The sequence below is a fragment of the Talpa occidentalis genome, unplaced genomic scaffold (genome assembly GCF_014898055.3).
Source record: "Talpa occidentalis isolate TD23 unplaced genomic scaffold, MPIMG_talOcc4v2.1 talOcc4.2, whole genome shotgun sequence".
Lineage (NCBI taxonomy): Eukaryota > Metazoa > Chordata > Mammalia > Eulipotyphla > Talpidae > Talpa > Talpa occidentalis.
The window spans coordinates 45,234,520-45,251,458 of NW_023602073.1; the positions used below are offsets into that span (position 1 = coordinate 45,234,520).

A 16,939-nucleotide genomic window follows, 5' to 3' on the forward strand; every position below is an offset into this window, starting at 1 on the left:
GCCATAATAGTTCCCATCATCTATTTTATGCACAGATTGTTTCCATAATTTGGCTATTGTAAATATTGTTGCAATGAGCACAAGAGTGCATATAGCCCTTGAAACGAGCTTTTGCATTCTTTGGATAAACCCCAAGGAGTGGATGCTGGGGCCTCTGGCAGATCTATGTTTAATATTTTGAGGAAACTCCATGCTGTTTTCAGTAGGGGCTGGACCAGGCCCCACAATAGTGTATGAAGGTCCCTTTCCCCCACACCTTGCCAATACTTGTTGTCTCTGGTCTTGTTAATATGAGTCACCTCACAGGTGCGAGGTGGTATCTCCTTGTGGTTCTGATCTGCATCCCCTGATGATGTGTGATAGGAGCATTTTCCATGTGACTGTGGCCATCTGCATCTTCTTTGGAGAAAGTATCTACTTAGCTCCTCTCACCATTTTTGATTGGGTTGTTTTCTGGGTGTTGAGTTATATGTATTATTCATGTATCTTGGATGTATGATGTGCAAATTATTTCTCCCCCCTCCCCATAGGGTGTCATTACATTTAATGACAGTTTCCTTCGCTGGGCAGGAGCTTGCAGTTTGATGTGTCTCCACTGGTCTGTCTTTGCTTCTGTTTCCTTGGAGCACAGAAGATATCGAGGGCAGTGAGTCTACCATGTAGGAAACAATATGGTGTCCATGTCATTGCACATTTGTCTAAAACCCACAGCATGGACACCGCCAAGAGTGACCCAACGTGCAGCCATGGCCGTGAGAGATGATGATGAGCAGGTTCATCATGTGACAGATGTGCTGCTCTGGGCTTAGCATGTGATTCGGACATGATGCAGTTGAAGGGATTTTAGTAGGATTTGATTTTGAAAGTATTATTTCATGAGCACAGAAGAAAATTTTATACTCAAGAATTTCCATAGCTAAATGAGTAACCCCCTTCCCCCATAGCCCTCCAGTGAGCCAGGTCACCTGCTCAAAACCAGCTAGCAAGTTATCATTTCTCTTTCCAGAATAATATATCTATGCCTGTATCTAGTCACTAGTGTTTACTATTGTATTAGTATAAGAGTGTGAGACACAGAGTTGGAGAAATGATTGTAAATCAGATCATGTATCTGATAAAGGACTTGTGTTTAGAATTGATATTATAAATGAAGTCTTACAACTTAACAGTAAGAAAAGAAATGATCCAATGCAACAAATGGACAAAAGACTTCACCACTGAAGGATACAGATGCCAGATAATGGTGATGCTCAAGATCACAGGTCATTAGGGAAAGACAGACTAAAAATAACAGTGATGCCACTACATGCTTCTTAGAAGGCAAAAGGCCTCCTAAAATGGGCCACACCAAGTGCTGACTGCAGCAACAGGACCTGGCAGGATAGGATGACCCAGTCACTAGGGAGGGTCTGATAGTTTCTTTTAAAGCCAAACACAGACCGACCACACAGTCCGGGGACCACTGTCGCTGCTATTTACCCAACTAATCTGAAAACTTGTATTTGCAAAATGAAAAAGAAATCAAACCAAAAACCCTGCACAGAAGTAAATGTTTATGGCAGAACCCCCACTAAGTGCAAGCTGCCCATAGTGACTTCCTTCCAAAGACAACAATAACTAAAGAAAAGAAAAACAAAAGTGGATATTTGTACACTGATGGAGAATGGCCTCAGATGGAGGCCCTTGTGCCTGAGCAGCTCTGCTCACAGGTGTCATCAGCAAAGGAAACTGAGAAACTGTCAGCCAGAGGCACTAAGGAGACATGGTTGGAACTTCATGTAGTGTCCCGGGTGGGATGTGGGAGCATGAAAAGAATATTAGGAAAATAAATGAAATCCAAATACAGCGCAGAGTTTAGTGAAAGTGCATCAAATATTGCTTCCTTAGCTGATCAAATGCACTGCGGTCACATGATATGTTAACAATTTGGAAATGATGTGGATTATACAGGAACTCTACTGCCTTAGCCATGTCTGCAAATCTAACAGTATTTTTAAAATGTTGCTTGAAATTAAATTATAAATTAAAATTACATTTAAAAAATAGCCCTCAACAAAGTATAGTTTGTAGAAGGAAACTGTACAAACTATATATATTTCCCCAGGTATTGCACTGAAGGGACTGGAGAGAGCGGTTCTGGGGATAAAAGCTGGAAACCTCACACACAGGGCAGGCTCCGGAGTCTCCTCTCCTCTGAACCTTGCTTCTCCGACTCCTCACAGAGCATCTCACCCCAGGACACCGCCCTCCAGGACCCCCAACTCTGCCCACCTCAGCCCCCGCCCCGTCCTGGCGGCTCCACCAGAATCCGGAACAGCGCGGCAGCGCCCCCGTGTGGCCACAGGGCTGAGCACAGGAGCCCAGAGCTGCCCTTTCTCCTGCTCAGCCAGGCCCTCCCCAGGCTCCCTGGGCTCCCAGCGGAAGGACAGGCCCACTGTCACGTTAGGGGTCCTCAAATTGCCCCCCTAGTGAGTAACTATGGGTACAGGCCTCAGGGAAAAGCCAGGTGTCGAGGTCATATAAGTTGCTCCACCAGGTCTGAGTTCTCAAATTATAGTTTCCCTCAATCTCTTTGGATGGGAACTTGGGCTCCAAAGTCCCTGTCATTTGCTCCTGCTTCCAGGCATGAAAGTGCCTCTTCCTGATCATCAGCCCTAAATTCTCCGTCCCTAGGGTCGGGGAGGGGCCACATAACAGACTCTCAGGCTCTGTTCTAGACATTCTGAGTCTTCATGAGCGTCCAGGTAACTCCTGTGCTCACTGAAGTGGGGGCTCCCTGGTCTCCATGTCTTCTCCATGTGGGGTCAGACTGTGCAGTTGGTTCTAGGGAGGTGTCTGCTCTGATTATTCATCACTGTGGAATCTGGAGTTCAATTCTGCTCCTTTCTCTTGCTCAGTCATCACGTTCTGGGTGACCTTTACATGCTCAAAACTGTAAATATCATTGACATCACATCACCTCCCAGATTTCTTTCTTACCTCAGACATTTCACCTGTGCCCCAGACTTGTCTGTCCAACTGCCAACATCACTTTCAATTCTAATGGATCTGATTCATGCACACATGCACACATATGGGTCTTCTGGGGTCCTCCCCATGTCACTGAGGCTCCACCTCTCTGCCTGCACAGTCTGAAACACCGAGTGTCATCCTTGACCCCTTTCTCACAGCCCAGGAGTAGCAAACACCGTGAAGTCCATGTCTAAATGTGCACAGTCCTATCACTTCCTGTTATTTCCCTGCTCACCCCCCAACAAAGCCACCAACCTCTCTGTCCTGGGACCTGCACTGGTTTCCTCCATTTCTCTTCCCACCTCTCCCCCTTCCATGCTGCACAGCCACCAGACTGAGGCTACCAGAGAGAAGTCCCACAAGTGTGTATCTGTTCAGAAGGTCTTGTCACCCCGCATCTTACTCAGAGAGTCAAACCCTCCCAACATCCTCAGGCCTGAATGATATGGGTGCACACAGATCCCATTTCCATTGGCCTCTGCTCCAGCCCTTGGCCTCCTTGCTCATGTCAGTCACACAGACACATTCCTGCTCAGGCATCTGCACTGGAGGTTGTCCGGTCTGGTTTGAATTTCCTGCACATCACATCCTTGTGGGCAATGTGTCCATCAGACTTTTTCTCAAAGGTCACTTCAGTGAGACCCACACTGACCACGCTGGGAAGAAAACCATCCTGTCACCTTCCCACATCCCTTACCCACTTCTAACCAGACACGCGTGGTTGACTGTCTGATCTGTTGTCACACAGTCCCCAGTCTCCCCTCCCCACTAGGACACACTCTGCAGGCTGCAAGTTGTGCGTGTTTTTAGTTCATTGGGTTTTCCTAGTTGCATAAACAGTCAGTCACACACCTGGTGCAATAGTTATCAGTTGTGTCATCAGTGTAGAGCACTTCCCCATTCTAGAGACAGTATCTTTACTAATGTGACACATTACACAGGTGTATTTCTTTTGAAAAGGGGTTTGTAGTTTTTTTTAAAGATTTATTTATACTTGCATAGAAGAACTGGGGTGTAGGTTGGAGTGCATGGATGGGGTTGGTAAGAGGATTCACCAGAGAGAGTGGGGAGCAGACAGGCAGATTTACTGGAATACACTGCTAAGGGGAGCAGCAGGCAAAACAGGAATGGTCTGCTGTGCCACAAGTGGGTAGCTCCCTGGCTGGGGATTGAATTCAAGGTGTAGAGGTGATAGCACTGAGACTTAATCCCTGGTCCACCAGGGAGGCCCAAGTTCCTAGGCTTATGAGTCCTATTTTTCAGCCAACTATGATGGTAACTGACTCCATCAACCCATGGGTCTCGATTAGCACTAGCACTGGGGTTACTACATTTAAGGGCAGGGTTACAGGGAGAAGCTGTAGAGAAAAATAGAAATCTATCAGGAACTTATCTAAATCCATCAGGAAATTATCAAATCCTCCTCTCTAGTAATACCAGGATTTTGTTGGAAAACACGGAAAGAATAATCCCAAAAAATTCCTAAATGAGGCCAAAACTCAGATGAGTCTGGAAATTCATCTCACCAGACTATGTGTTCGGGGGACACCCTGGGCCTTGCAGGGACAATGACAGATGCTCCTGCTGCTGTCAGAGACAGGAACCAAGAGGACATGAGGCCTGGTCTCTAAACATCAAAGAGAATAGCATAAAACAAATAGGAGTCCATAGGCAGGCTAGACCTTGAGCTGAGCCTGGGCTGATCCGGCCACACAAACACACCCTGCCCAGACTACACAAGGCTAGGTGGGGTCTGACCCTGTGATCACAGGCCCTGCTGGGACAGGTGCTACTGAAGGGCAAGGACAAATGAGCAGAGAGATGACCCTGAGGAGTGACCATGTCAAAGCCCCTGATGCACTGAACCCCGACTACACATAGGCCCCGTCCCCCTTGGCTCCTCATTGCCTCTCACGCCCCCACCTGCACAGATTCAGCACAGCAAACACGTGATTCTGAAAGGTTTCCCATTCATTTCATCTTAAATTTTAGGAATCATTTTTATTAGCCACCAAACCCATCAGGCAAGCTTACAAGCAGTAATTTCAGAACTCAATTATTATTTCAAGAGGGAAGTAGTTACTATTCTTGAGGAAAACACAAAGACAGGGGTAGATGCAGACTAAGCTGCCTCTGCTGGAGCAGGAAAGTCATCAAGGAGAGACACAGGTCACTGTGCGGAGGGCCTGGTGGGCAGGGCTGGGCCAGTCTCCCCACCTCCTCACATGATCTCATAAGAACAGAAACAGATTCCGATGCCTTTTGCAGCAAAGGAAACCAGCAGATCTTGAAGTTACAAAGTGGGGGTGAGAAGAAATCCTGCATCACTCAGCTCCCACAAGGCAGCTGGCTCACACTGTGAAGGAAAAGGATCATAAAAGAATTCAAAGAAACACCCAAGTGTCACATTCTCCATAGTCCACCAAATCCTCAGAATGTCCCCCTCACAGCTTCCCCATCATCCTCCCAGGCCTGCGAATCTCCACTTTACTGGGCTCTCTCTGGTGTTCACTTCCAGTCTCTCGCTTGTTCTACTTCTGGTGGTTCTGTTCCCAGACGCTGCCCTTATAAGCCCTGTCTCAGCCCAGGTGAATCCCACCTACATATGCCCACACCCTACTCTAGGTGCCCGCCATCAGGCATGCATTCGGGACCGGAAGGTTCCATCATCAATCCTAATGGCAAGAGAAGCCTGACAATCATTTATCCTACACACACTTACCTGCAGCCTGAGAGTAGCTTCCTCCTTGTCCTCCTGTGGGAAGAAGCGTCATGTGAGTCCAGGGAGGAGTCAGCCTATGAAATCCTAAAAGAATCCCCAAGTGTGGACCACAGGGAAGTTTCCAGAACTGTGACTGGACACTTAGAGTAAGACCAGGAAATATGAAGAAAGGAGATGAGAGGGGATGGGACCAACTGCCTTCTGGGTCTGTCCTCAGAAGGGAACTTCCCCTCTGCCATTTGCTAGAATCAGGGCCCATCACCAGAATTATCAGGGTGAACAACGTGATTCATTTTCAAAAATGCTTTACAAAAGAAGGTTAGTAATCAGCTCCAGACTGGGCAACACAGTGTGTGGATGGCTGTAGGGTAAGTAAAAACTGTGTCAGGCTTTTTGCACTCCCGCCATTAGATTAAATGCATGCCTGAAGGCAGGCACCAGGAGTAGGGTGTGGCCATAAGTAGGTGAGAATCACCTGGGCTGAGAGTGTGCCTATAAGGACGGTGTCACAGGGACACCAGTGGACCAGCAGAACCACCAAAAGGAGAACAAGCAAGAGAGCAGCACCATCAGAGAAGCAGAGGCTACGGGAGAATGCCGAAAAGTCCAGAAAGAGTGAAGACTTGTGGGGGCTGGGAAGCCTGCCAGCTCCCCGCTGCCCCCCCAATATCCCTGCCTGCCATGTACCTGGTAAACTCAATAAAAGCCTGAAAAAGCCACCGAGGGCTCCAGGACTCCTCCTTCACACGTCTGCTCAGGTCATAGTGAACCTGCCCTGTGCTCATCCTGCCGCTACAATGGTACTTCCCATTACCAGGTAGGGCAAGTTCTACCTGTGGCCTGAAAGCCCCCGTGGACATGATTCCCCCACTTCCTTCCCTACCTGAGCACGTCTTCTTCCACATCACAGCTGCACCAGTGCAACTCCAGTGAGCACAGCTCCAAGGAGAACAAGGCCAGCAAAGATGCCAGCGGTGGGAATGGAGGATTTAGGAGGGGGGAGGGGAGGGGAGGGAAGGGGAGACCCTGAGCCCCAAGCCTCCATCTGATGCTCTGAAGGTCTCCAGAAGGGCTCCTGATGCCCCTGAGATGCTCTGTGCCACGTTCCCCTCCTTACCCCAAGTCAGGATTCGGGGTTCCAGCAGCCCCTCATGCTGCACATGGCATGTGTATCTCTGCTCCTCTCCAGAAGGCACCACCACAGCCGCCCACTTCTGGAAGGTTCCGTCCCCCCCAGGCCTGGTCTCCACCAGCTCCATGTCCTGGGTCAGGTCCTCCCCATCTCGCTGCCAGGTCAGGGTGATGTCCGCAGGGTAGAAGCCCAGGGCCCAGCACCTCAGGGTGACCTCATGCTCAGAGATGGGGTGGTGGGTCACATATGTCTTTGAGGCATCTGAGGAGAAGGGTGGAACTTACACACTCTGGGTTTTTCTCTCATGGACCCTGAAGAACCCTCCTGTGACCATCCTCAGAATGGACAGGGCAATGGATTTGGAAAGAGGAAGCACAAAATCTAGAAACCAGCCTGATCTGGGGAGTCTGGGATAATCTCTTATTCCTTAGAAAGTTCTAGAATTAGGGAGACAACTCTGGATAGGAGGATGCAGTTCTCTAGGGAGGAGAGCACAGGTTTTTGCTCCTGACCTGGGGACTCAGAAAAGCAGGAGTCATATCAGAAAAATGTCCTCAGACCAGTAACAAGACCCTGAGGGAGAAACTGATGGTTCCCAAGAGGGTTGCTGGGTCAAAAGGATCAGTGAAGGGTGATTCCAGGGCTGGTCTCCCCTCAGGCTCAGGAGACACTGGATTCCCTAACTGTTCTGAGGAAAAGTGGGGTCCTCTGGGGAGTCAGGAAACCCGGGGTGGGGGGCTACTCCCCACCCCGACCAGAGAGGGGGCGCTGCTGTGACCCTGACTCCACCCTCCCAGCGGTGCCGGCCTGAGGGGGGTTGGGAGACCCGAGGCCCCTCTTACCTGAGCGCTGCAGCGTCTCCTTCCCGTGCTCCAGGTAAATGCGCAGCCACTGCACGCACCTGCCCTCCAGGTAGTTCCTGACGCGCTCCGCCTCCCCGGCCGCCTCCAACTTGCGCCGGGAGATCTGAGCGGCCGTGTCCGCCGCGGTCCAGGAGCGCAAGTCCTCGTTGAGGGCCAGGTAATCGGCGCCGTCATAAGCATACTGACTGTACCCGCGGAGGAGGCGCCCGTCGGGCCCCACGTCGCAGCCGTACATCCCCTGGAGGGTGTGAGAGCCTGTCCCCGCCCCGTCACCCCGCGTCACCCCGCGGTCACCCCGCCCGCCCCGCCGGAATCAACCGAAACTGACGCCGGAACCCCGCGGGGAACGTCCCGGGGCTCGTCCCGGGTCGAGGGTCCGGCGGGTCCCCCTGCCTCGGGGGACGCTCGGGCCGGGGTCTGGGGTCCCCGCCCGCCCGCGGGGGTGGGGTCGTGAGCGCCCCGGGCCCGCCCCGCTCACCGGCCGCGCTCTGGTTGTAGTAGCCGCGCAGGTTGTTCAGGCTCTCTTGGAACGACTGTGCGGTGGCCCTCGCGGTCCGCGTCTCCCCCTCCCAGTACCCCGGCCCCTCCTGCTCCATCCAGGGCGCCCGCGGCTCCATCCTCTGGCCCGGGGAGTCGCTGTCGAACCGCACGAACTGCGTGTCGTCCACGTAGCCCACCGAGATGAAGCGGGGCTCCGCGAGGCCCCGAGTCCGGGCCGGGACATCGCGGTGGAGAAATACCTCAGGGAGTGGGAGCCTGGGGGCGGGAGGGGGAGACCCGGGCTGGGAGACGGGCGGGAGGGGATGGGGGAGGGGGCTCCTGAGACTGAAATGGGGCAGCGGATGAGAAGGCTGGACGCTGAGAGGGACAGAAAGGGGTCAGGGCATGGTGGGGTCATGGAAGACAACAGAGTCAGCAGTGGGGGTGAGGAGTCTTTTCTGGGGCCTTGCCCCCACCCGGGGTTCATCTACTACCCCCCTCCTCAGTTGCCCTTTCTCTCCAGAGCCCGCACTCACCAGCCCAGGTCTCTGTCAGGGCCAGGGCCCCTGAGAGCAACAGCAGGAGGGTTGGGGGCCTCATGATGCGTGCTCTTGAGGTCTGGGGAGACTGAGTCTAGACTGGTTGCAGCTGTGATGCTGGTTGGAGTCTTTGGAGACCTCCAGGCAATGGGGAGTGAGAACTGGGGGTGAGTCACCAGTATTCAAAGGACTTGACACCTGTGTGGGAGAGAGGTGAAACTGTGGGGAGATGATCCCCAACAGTAACCTTCCCAGCCCCATGCAAAACCCATGGGGCTGAGACCCTGAGAACCACACCTATACCTGGGACTTTGCTGCCCCCTCCTCTCCTGCTCCAAAGCCTTTGTCACACAGTTGCCTTCCTGAGTCCTGGCCAGGGACTAGGGCAGCGATTTTTCAAGCTTTTTTGTTTCAGGATCTCTGCAGTTTTAAAATTAGCCAGGACCCCGGTATAAGTTTAGGAGGTTATAGCTCTCAGTATTTACTGCATGAGGAATAAAAACAGTTTAAAGATATTTTCATTTAATTTAGAATAATATTAATAACGCAATGTGTGTTCAAAGTGTCTTAAAGAAATGTAGATATTTAATGAAAATAATCACGGTCATGAGTGGATCTTTTACAGCTTATATTTTGCAATTATTTTTCCTCTCTATCTCACTAGAGGCATGTTGGATTGTCATAGTTTCTCCTGCATTTACTCTCTGTTTTGGTGGGCCAATGAAGAACTATACAGCCTCTCTGAAATATGTGAAAATAGCATTTTCAGTACTTTTCACATAATTATGACTATTTAACTTTGTTCCACTTCTGCAATAAATTGAAACTATACAAGTGGTGGTTTTTCAAATGTTATTTGCAAAGTGAGTGGTAGAACAGTATCATTGAATGTTTTCTATTCTGTTATATTAATTCCATAGGCCTCTACTGATTATTAATCTTGTACTAATACATGACTTTAAAAAGTGCTGCATTGTCTTACCAGGTTATATGATCTTTATGTTAATTATTCTAGAATCAAATTTTGAAAATCATACATGTTTCATGTTCCAAAAATCCCCAAAGAAAAGTAAGCGGCTACTGGAAGTTGTCAAGTTTATAGTGATGGGACACAATTTTCCACTATCTGGTTTTCACTTGGAGCTTGTACTTTATCAAGGCAGTTAATTACTATCATTTATCAACTGTCAGTTGATTTTCTTAAAGGGACAGATCACATTCATTTTCTAGAAAGTTTGTACAGATTAACCAAATCTAAATATGATAGTTTTTGTCATTCATCCCTTCAAGTAAAGATGGTTGTACCCCCCTCCCAAAAGGTCTAATTCTCCTTATACAAATTAGTTTCCTTGGCACATAGTACTTTGGATTGTGGCAAAAGTGACTTATATGTGCTTTATGTCATCAGAAACTGGGTTTACTTTGTCTCCAGATTCTTTCTCTCAGGCCTGAGGAGATGCTCCCTGCTTTCCTGAGCCTCCCTGGCCAGAACCACAGCTCTTCATCCTGGACAGGATGGTCTCTGCCCACATGCCTGCTCCCTCCTGTGCAGCCCTTCTCCTCTGGACTCAGGTGCTGGCCCTGCCTGTGGAAGGTTGACAATGATGGTCATCTCCAAACTTGAGGCCTCATTTCAATGCTTTTCTGTTTCTCATTGTTAACAACAGCTGACAGTGTTTTTACTCCCTCCTGGTCTGAAAATGCTTTGTAACATTTTTATTTTATTTATTTTTTTTAAAGATTTATTTATGCATAGAAGAACCGGCGTACAGGGCAGTTGTGCAGGAGGGTGAGAAGACTCACCAGAGACAAAGCAGGGAACAGAACAGGCAGACTGACTAAAATACACTGCTGAGGGGAGCAGCGGGCGAGCCAGGAGAGGTCTGCTGCGCCATGTGGGTGTCTCCCTGGCCAACCGGAAATCAAAGCTGCGTTGCAGAGCCTGCGGCCAGCTTCACAGCATTGCACTCAACTGACTGCACCGCTGGGGAGGCCCAACATTTTTATTTTTATAGTGAATGCAGTTTATATCCTAAGAACTATACCACATATATGTGTACACACACACACACATACATACACACACACCATAACCAAAATAAAGCGGGTCTTCCTAAATTTTGAAAGGGACGGCAGGTGGTGGTCGTCAGGCTCAGCGCAGAGCTGAATGGCTGAAGGGCTCTGTGTCTGCTCTGAACAGGGCCCTCACAGCCCTTCCTCCCTCCTCAAGATGCTGTTCTCTGTGGGGCCCATGCAGGGTCTCCCCCCTCTACTGGTGTGGCATTCATTACTAAATAAATTGTCAATTAAATGGCTTTAAGAAGATGGTCTTGTATCTCATGTGTATCTCATATTTTTCACTCTTTTCAGTGGGAAGGTGTCTAAGGCAAAATCATTCAGTGACAAGATGGCGGGTCCTAGAGTAGAGGCTCAGAGCCTGAGAACATGTGACTGAGGGGGATCTGCCAAGTGTTTGATAGGTATTGTGTAAATTATTTTTGATAATAAATGATTTTGATAATAACTAATATTTGCTATTCACACTTACCCAGAGGATTCATAAATACTCAAGAACATACACAAATACATAAGTTACATCATTCTTAGTCAACCAAGTCTCCTCTACTCTGAACCCCTGTAGTCAACAACTTCTCATTTTCTCTCCAAAAAAGTCTATATATGCATTGATGTGTTAGGTCTGTAAAAGAGCTTGGGCCACAGACCAATGGAAAATATTTGCAAAATATGGCTAATGTAATACATGTTCTAGAATATGCATGGAACCCTTAAAATTCAACAAGGAACAAATAACTTTCTAAAACTGACCAAAACTCTGAACAGTTTCCAAGGACCTCATTGATGGCAACTAGGCATATGAACAGAAACTCAATGTCATATCTTGACATATGTAAATGCAAGTGCAAATTAAAGCAACATGGACATGCTATGCACACCTATTATATGGCCTAAATCCAAATCCTAGTATAGCAGCCCCCCTTTATCCACATGGGATGTATTCCAAGACCCCCAGTGGATACCAGAACCACCAATAGTATGGAGCCCTCTATATACAAAGATTTCCTGCACATACATACATATGATACATTTACTTTATAAATTAGGTACTGTGTGATTAATAACAATAACATTAAAACAGGACAATCAAAATCACAACAATGTAATGTAATAAAAGTTGTGTAACTGTGATCTCTCTCTAAATATGAAAAAATTTTAACCTAGTTTAATTTCGGGAAACTGAAGCCTTGGAAAGTGAAACCTCAAATAAGGGGACACACTATGCACCAGGTGATGACCAAAATGGGGAGCAATAGGGACCCCCATTCACTGCTGGAGGAAATGCAAAATGAACAGTCACTATGGAAGAGATAATAACTAATTCTTATTAAATGAAAAACAGATTTACCCTAAAACCTGAGTAAATCACTCTTCTGGGTATTTACCCAACTCACTTGAAAACTTTTGTTCACACAAAAACTGCACAGAAATGTTTATAGCAGACCACCCCTTAAGTGTGGGCTCCACATGGTGACTCCTTCCAACAACTGCTGTTGGAAAGGAACACAGGAAATAAAGAACTTCCCAGGGAGGAAGTGGAGACCCAACCTCAGCCAGGTGGGGAAAGTGATATCATCAGTGAGTCAGGTGCAGGTGATTCTCCAGGGTGCTGTGCTGAGAGTGGCCCTTCATGTTTCTGTTTTTCCCCTAACCCCATCACCCAAACTCAAATTTTTCTTTGATTTCTTCGTTAACCCAATGATCTTTCAGTACCATGTTGTTCAATCTCCATGTAGTGGGCAATCTCCTTGCTTTCTTTTCATGGTTTTCTAGTTTAATATCTTTATCATCTGAGGAGAGACTTGGTATGATTGCAGTCTTCATGTATTTTTTTAAAGATTTATTTCTACAAGAACTGGGGTACAGGTCAGAAGCGTGGGAAGGTGAGAGGATTCACGAGAGACAGAGTGGGGAGCAGAACAGGCAGACGGACCAAAAACACTGCTGAGAGGAGCAGCGGGTGAGACAGGAGAGGTCTGCCGCACCATGTGGGTTGTTCCCTGGCTGGCCGGGTATCGAACCGGCAATGGAGAGGACGTGGACAGCTTCACAGCGCTGCGCTCAACCCGCTGCGCCACTGGGAAGGCCCAATCTTGTATTTTTTGGTTTGTGTTGTGACCCTTGTGTGGTTCATCCTGGAGAATGATCCACTAATATTTGAGGAAAATGTGTATTCAGGTTTTTTTTTTTTGAGGGGGTAGCAGTGTCCTATAGATGTTCCATGTGGTCTAGATTTTCTTTAAGAGCGATTGCACCCTTGCTTATTTTCCTGTCTTGCTGCTCTGTACCTTGGTGAGAGTGCAGTATTGAAGTCTCCTACCACCTATGTTTTCAGAGCTGATAGTAATTATCTAATGTATTGTGGTGCGCCCTCATTTGGTGAGTATATACTGATGAGTGTTATGACTTTCTGCTGTATTGTCCCCTGATCATTATATAGTGTCCTTTGGTGTCTCTTGCCACCTTTTTAGTTGAAAGTCTGTTTTATCTGCTATAAGTATGGCTACCCCTGCCTTCTTTTGGGGCCATTTGATTGTGGAATTGTTTTCCAAACCTTTACTTTCAAGCTTGCTGATCTTTAGAAGTTAAGTGTGTTTCCTGGAAGCAGCAGGAATTTGGGTTCTGTTTTGAATCCAACATGCTACTGGTGAATTTAGTCCATTAACACTTAGATACATGGAGGTAAATTATTGCCATTTGGTGATACTGTGATTTTCTTCACTACCTTGTTTAGTTCCTATTCATTCCTCTGTTGGTTTAGATTTTAAGGCTTCCTGTAATATTTCCTGTAGTGGGGGTTTAATCATAATGAATTTCTAAGATTGTGTTTTTATAAGAAGGTCGTTAACTTTCCCTCATAAAGGAAGGTGAGCTCTGCAGGATGAAGTGTACTTGGTTCTTTTCCACCATGTTATTGACATTCTCTCAAACCTAATAATTTTAAAAGGACATCAATAATATAACATAAGTTCACACACAATGCAAAGAAATTCAATAACTAAAGGGAAATATGTGAAACTGACAAATACATAGGATGCATTTACGAATTTATCTCCCTCTTTTTCTCCCTGATTATTCATGTCCTCATTTCCCCTTTCCTTGTAAAAACCTTTGATTAACCTTTTGTGTGTGCCTGCAGTTTAAGTCCCCTTTAAGCACTTGGGTGAGGACCCACAGTCAGGCAACCCATTTTATATTGGGGTTGCGCTGTAACAATACCAGAACAGATCAAGTTGTCACAAGAAAAGGAAAGTGCAGGCCAATATCTCTTACGGATATAAGCTCAAGAAATACTCAACAAAATATAGAAAATCCAATCCAGCAACATATAAAAAAAATTATGTGAAATAACTATGTAGAATTTATTCCAGAAAATAAGCCTGAGTTAACATAAAATTCAATTACTGTAATACACCAAACCAATTTAATAAAAAAGAAAACCTCAAGCTTATTTCAGAATGCATTGTAAAGGATTTACAAGAAGAGCCTGGCAAGTTGGCAGCAGAGTGATGATACCGGGCTCACCTCCTTCTTATATTCACACTAAATTACAGAAGAACAAATGCATAACCACTGAAGGATGAACCGACATTTGCAGCATGTGACTTGAACAAAAGTCCAGCAGAGCGGGTGTGAGGAAATCTTTAATTGAACTGTGTGTGCAGTGATACAGGGAATACAAATCATAAGAGCCTTACAGGTCTCCACAGAGACCCTCCACAGTGGCTTAACCCACTCTGGGGACTCTGGAGATCAGCACTGGGGACTTTGGAGGGGTGCCCAGAGCTGGCCTCCAGGACAGGGAGTGCACTATTGGAGAACCACAGGGGCAGGGTGCAGAGTGATGACTGATGACACTGATGCTCCCAATATAGAACAGCTGGAGCCCAAACTGGGGGGAAGAGCCAGGTGGATTATTTGTAGTGAAAGGTTGTGATACTCTAAACTACAACCATCACTCAACCTCCTTATTCCCCCTACGCCCCAGCTGCCCACCCTCCCATACCCCTATTCTCCAAACCCCCTCCCACCTGTTCCAAAAAATGTCAAAACACAACTAAATACATCCCCTAAATGGCTTTTAATATCAACTGGATTTTAACCCAGGAGAAAGCAACCCAGGCTAAAGCTGTGCAACAGAAAGCTCAGTTTGTGTCCAGTGCTGAGTTAAGTTCTCAAACTTAGCATAGGGGTTGAGGTTAGCGTAAGTCTGTTCAAGATATTTAGGGTCAGGGTTGACCAAGAGGATGGATCACTGTGGACCCCTCCCCACAACTCTGGTACCTACAGCGCAGGAGGAAGCTTGAGTCCCTGACATTCACTGGAGCTGATTCTTCAGGCCTCCTGCCCTGGGTCCTTTCCTATTACTCCTTATCAGTGACAATTCATCTGTCACCCGAACAGGTACAAAGAGGGCAGTCTGCAATTTAGCCCTGGTACCTGCTATAAACACTACAATGAAGAGACAGAAGAACAAATCACAAATGATGGAGCAAACAACAAACAAAACCCTGAATTAAGCCTCAAACAGCAGAACTGTGGCATCTACCTGAAGAGGAGCTCAAGTGAACAGTTATAATAACACCACTGAACTTGAAAAAAAAAATTGCATGATGTAAATCAGGAACAGAATAAAGACAGAAAATATGATACTGTTACAGTTAGAACCAGGATCAAAAATATTAACAACATATTAAAAAATACAGGGCTTCATAACAGACTAACGCAAGTAATGGAGAAAATTAATGAACTCAAAAAGGGTAATACCAGAGAAAACACAAATAAAACAACTAGTGAAAAAAAATTTAAATGAAAATGGTGTAAGACCAGGAGAGTGTAGCCCCTGAACCATTCTTTTTTTTTCCAAGTCAATGCCAATAGTTTATTATTAAATCTGCTAACAGAAAAATAGCAGTGAATTTACATAAAAAATCATTTTAGATGGGGAAGGTTTTTCTGAGTATGGTTGTGATGCCAGAAACCATAAAAGCAATGGTAAAATAATTCATACAAGTTTTTTAAGTCCCTATTGCAAAAATCATTAAAATTATAAACAAGATTTGAGGGAAGGGGACTAACTTGGAAAACGTATTTGAAACTTCTGACAAGTGGTTATTATTTAGAATGCATAAAGAGCTACTAAAACTCACTAAGAAAAAGACAACCACTCCAAACAAACAATGTGTGAATGATATCAACCAAGTCACAAAGGAAAGGCAAATGGTCATTCATTCAACCTATGAGCATCTATTGCCAGGCACTATTCAGAGTTCTATTCTAGGTTCAGCAAACAAAAGAAAGTAACTTCCTGTAGGTAAAAATGCTCTAAGTAATAAAATTTCAAGCACAAGCCAATTGCATAGTCACTCAACTAACAAAGGCAAATATTAAAAAGAGATTTCAGGAATTGAAAACCTTCACTCATCAACAATGGAATTTAAACTGTTACACTAATGTATTGGCATTAAATTTGGTTAAATGTTTATTTTAAAGGCTCACTTTTTATTTTTTAATTTTTTAATTTTTATTTTATATATTTTACATCATTTTCATTTTTACAATATATGCATTTTCTTTTTGGGGGAAAATGGTTATTATTACATTATAAATGTTTACAAGTATGTTGCGTGGATATACAGAGGAGACACTTGCAACTGTTAACACTTGTTATAAACAATTCTTTCCTTCTTTGAGTTTGAAAATATCCAAGGCTTTAGTTTAGAGACCATGGTAAATGAATGATATGAAGCTGAAATTAACATTCAGTTGAAAATGTTCCACAGTAACTCCACCACAACTTTATTTTTCTAATCTTAAATCCATTAAAATTGATGTATTTATCAAATTACTCAATCATAATTCCAGAAATACAAATTAATATCTAACATGAATATTCATTTAAAATATCCTTGTATATGAGAAAATATTCAGATTTTTAAAAATATTTTTCAATAATGCTTCTTTACTTCAATATGAACTCATTTGCATATCCCTTTCTTTCTTTTTTAAAATTTTTTAATTTAAATTTTATTTTATATTCCCCATATAATTAAAACCCCCTTATTTTGACCCTAATCCCTCCTTTCCCTGCTCCCCACCCCCCATAGAGTATCTC

The 16,939-nt window shown here is 45.7% G+C and overlaps 1 pseudogene; it reads right to left on the bottom strand.

The window, feature by feature from the left end:
* Positions 1 to 4,961: 4,961 nt before the first annotated feature.
* LOC119252173 (saoe class I histocompatibility antigen, A alpha chain-like) lies at positions 4,962 to 8,844 on the bottom strand (annotated as a pseudogene).
* Between the last annotated feature and the right edge of the window lie 8,095 nt (positions 8,845 to 16,939).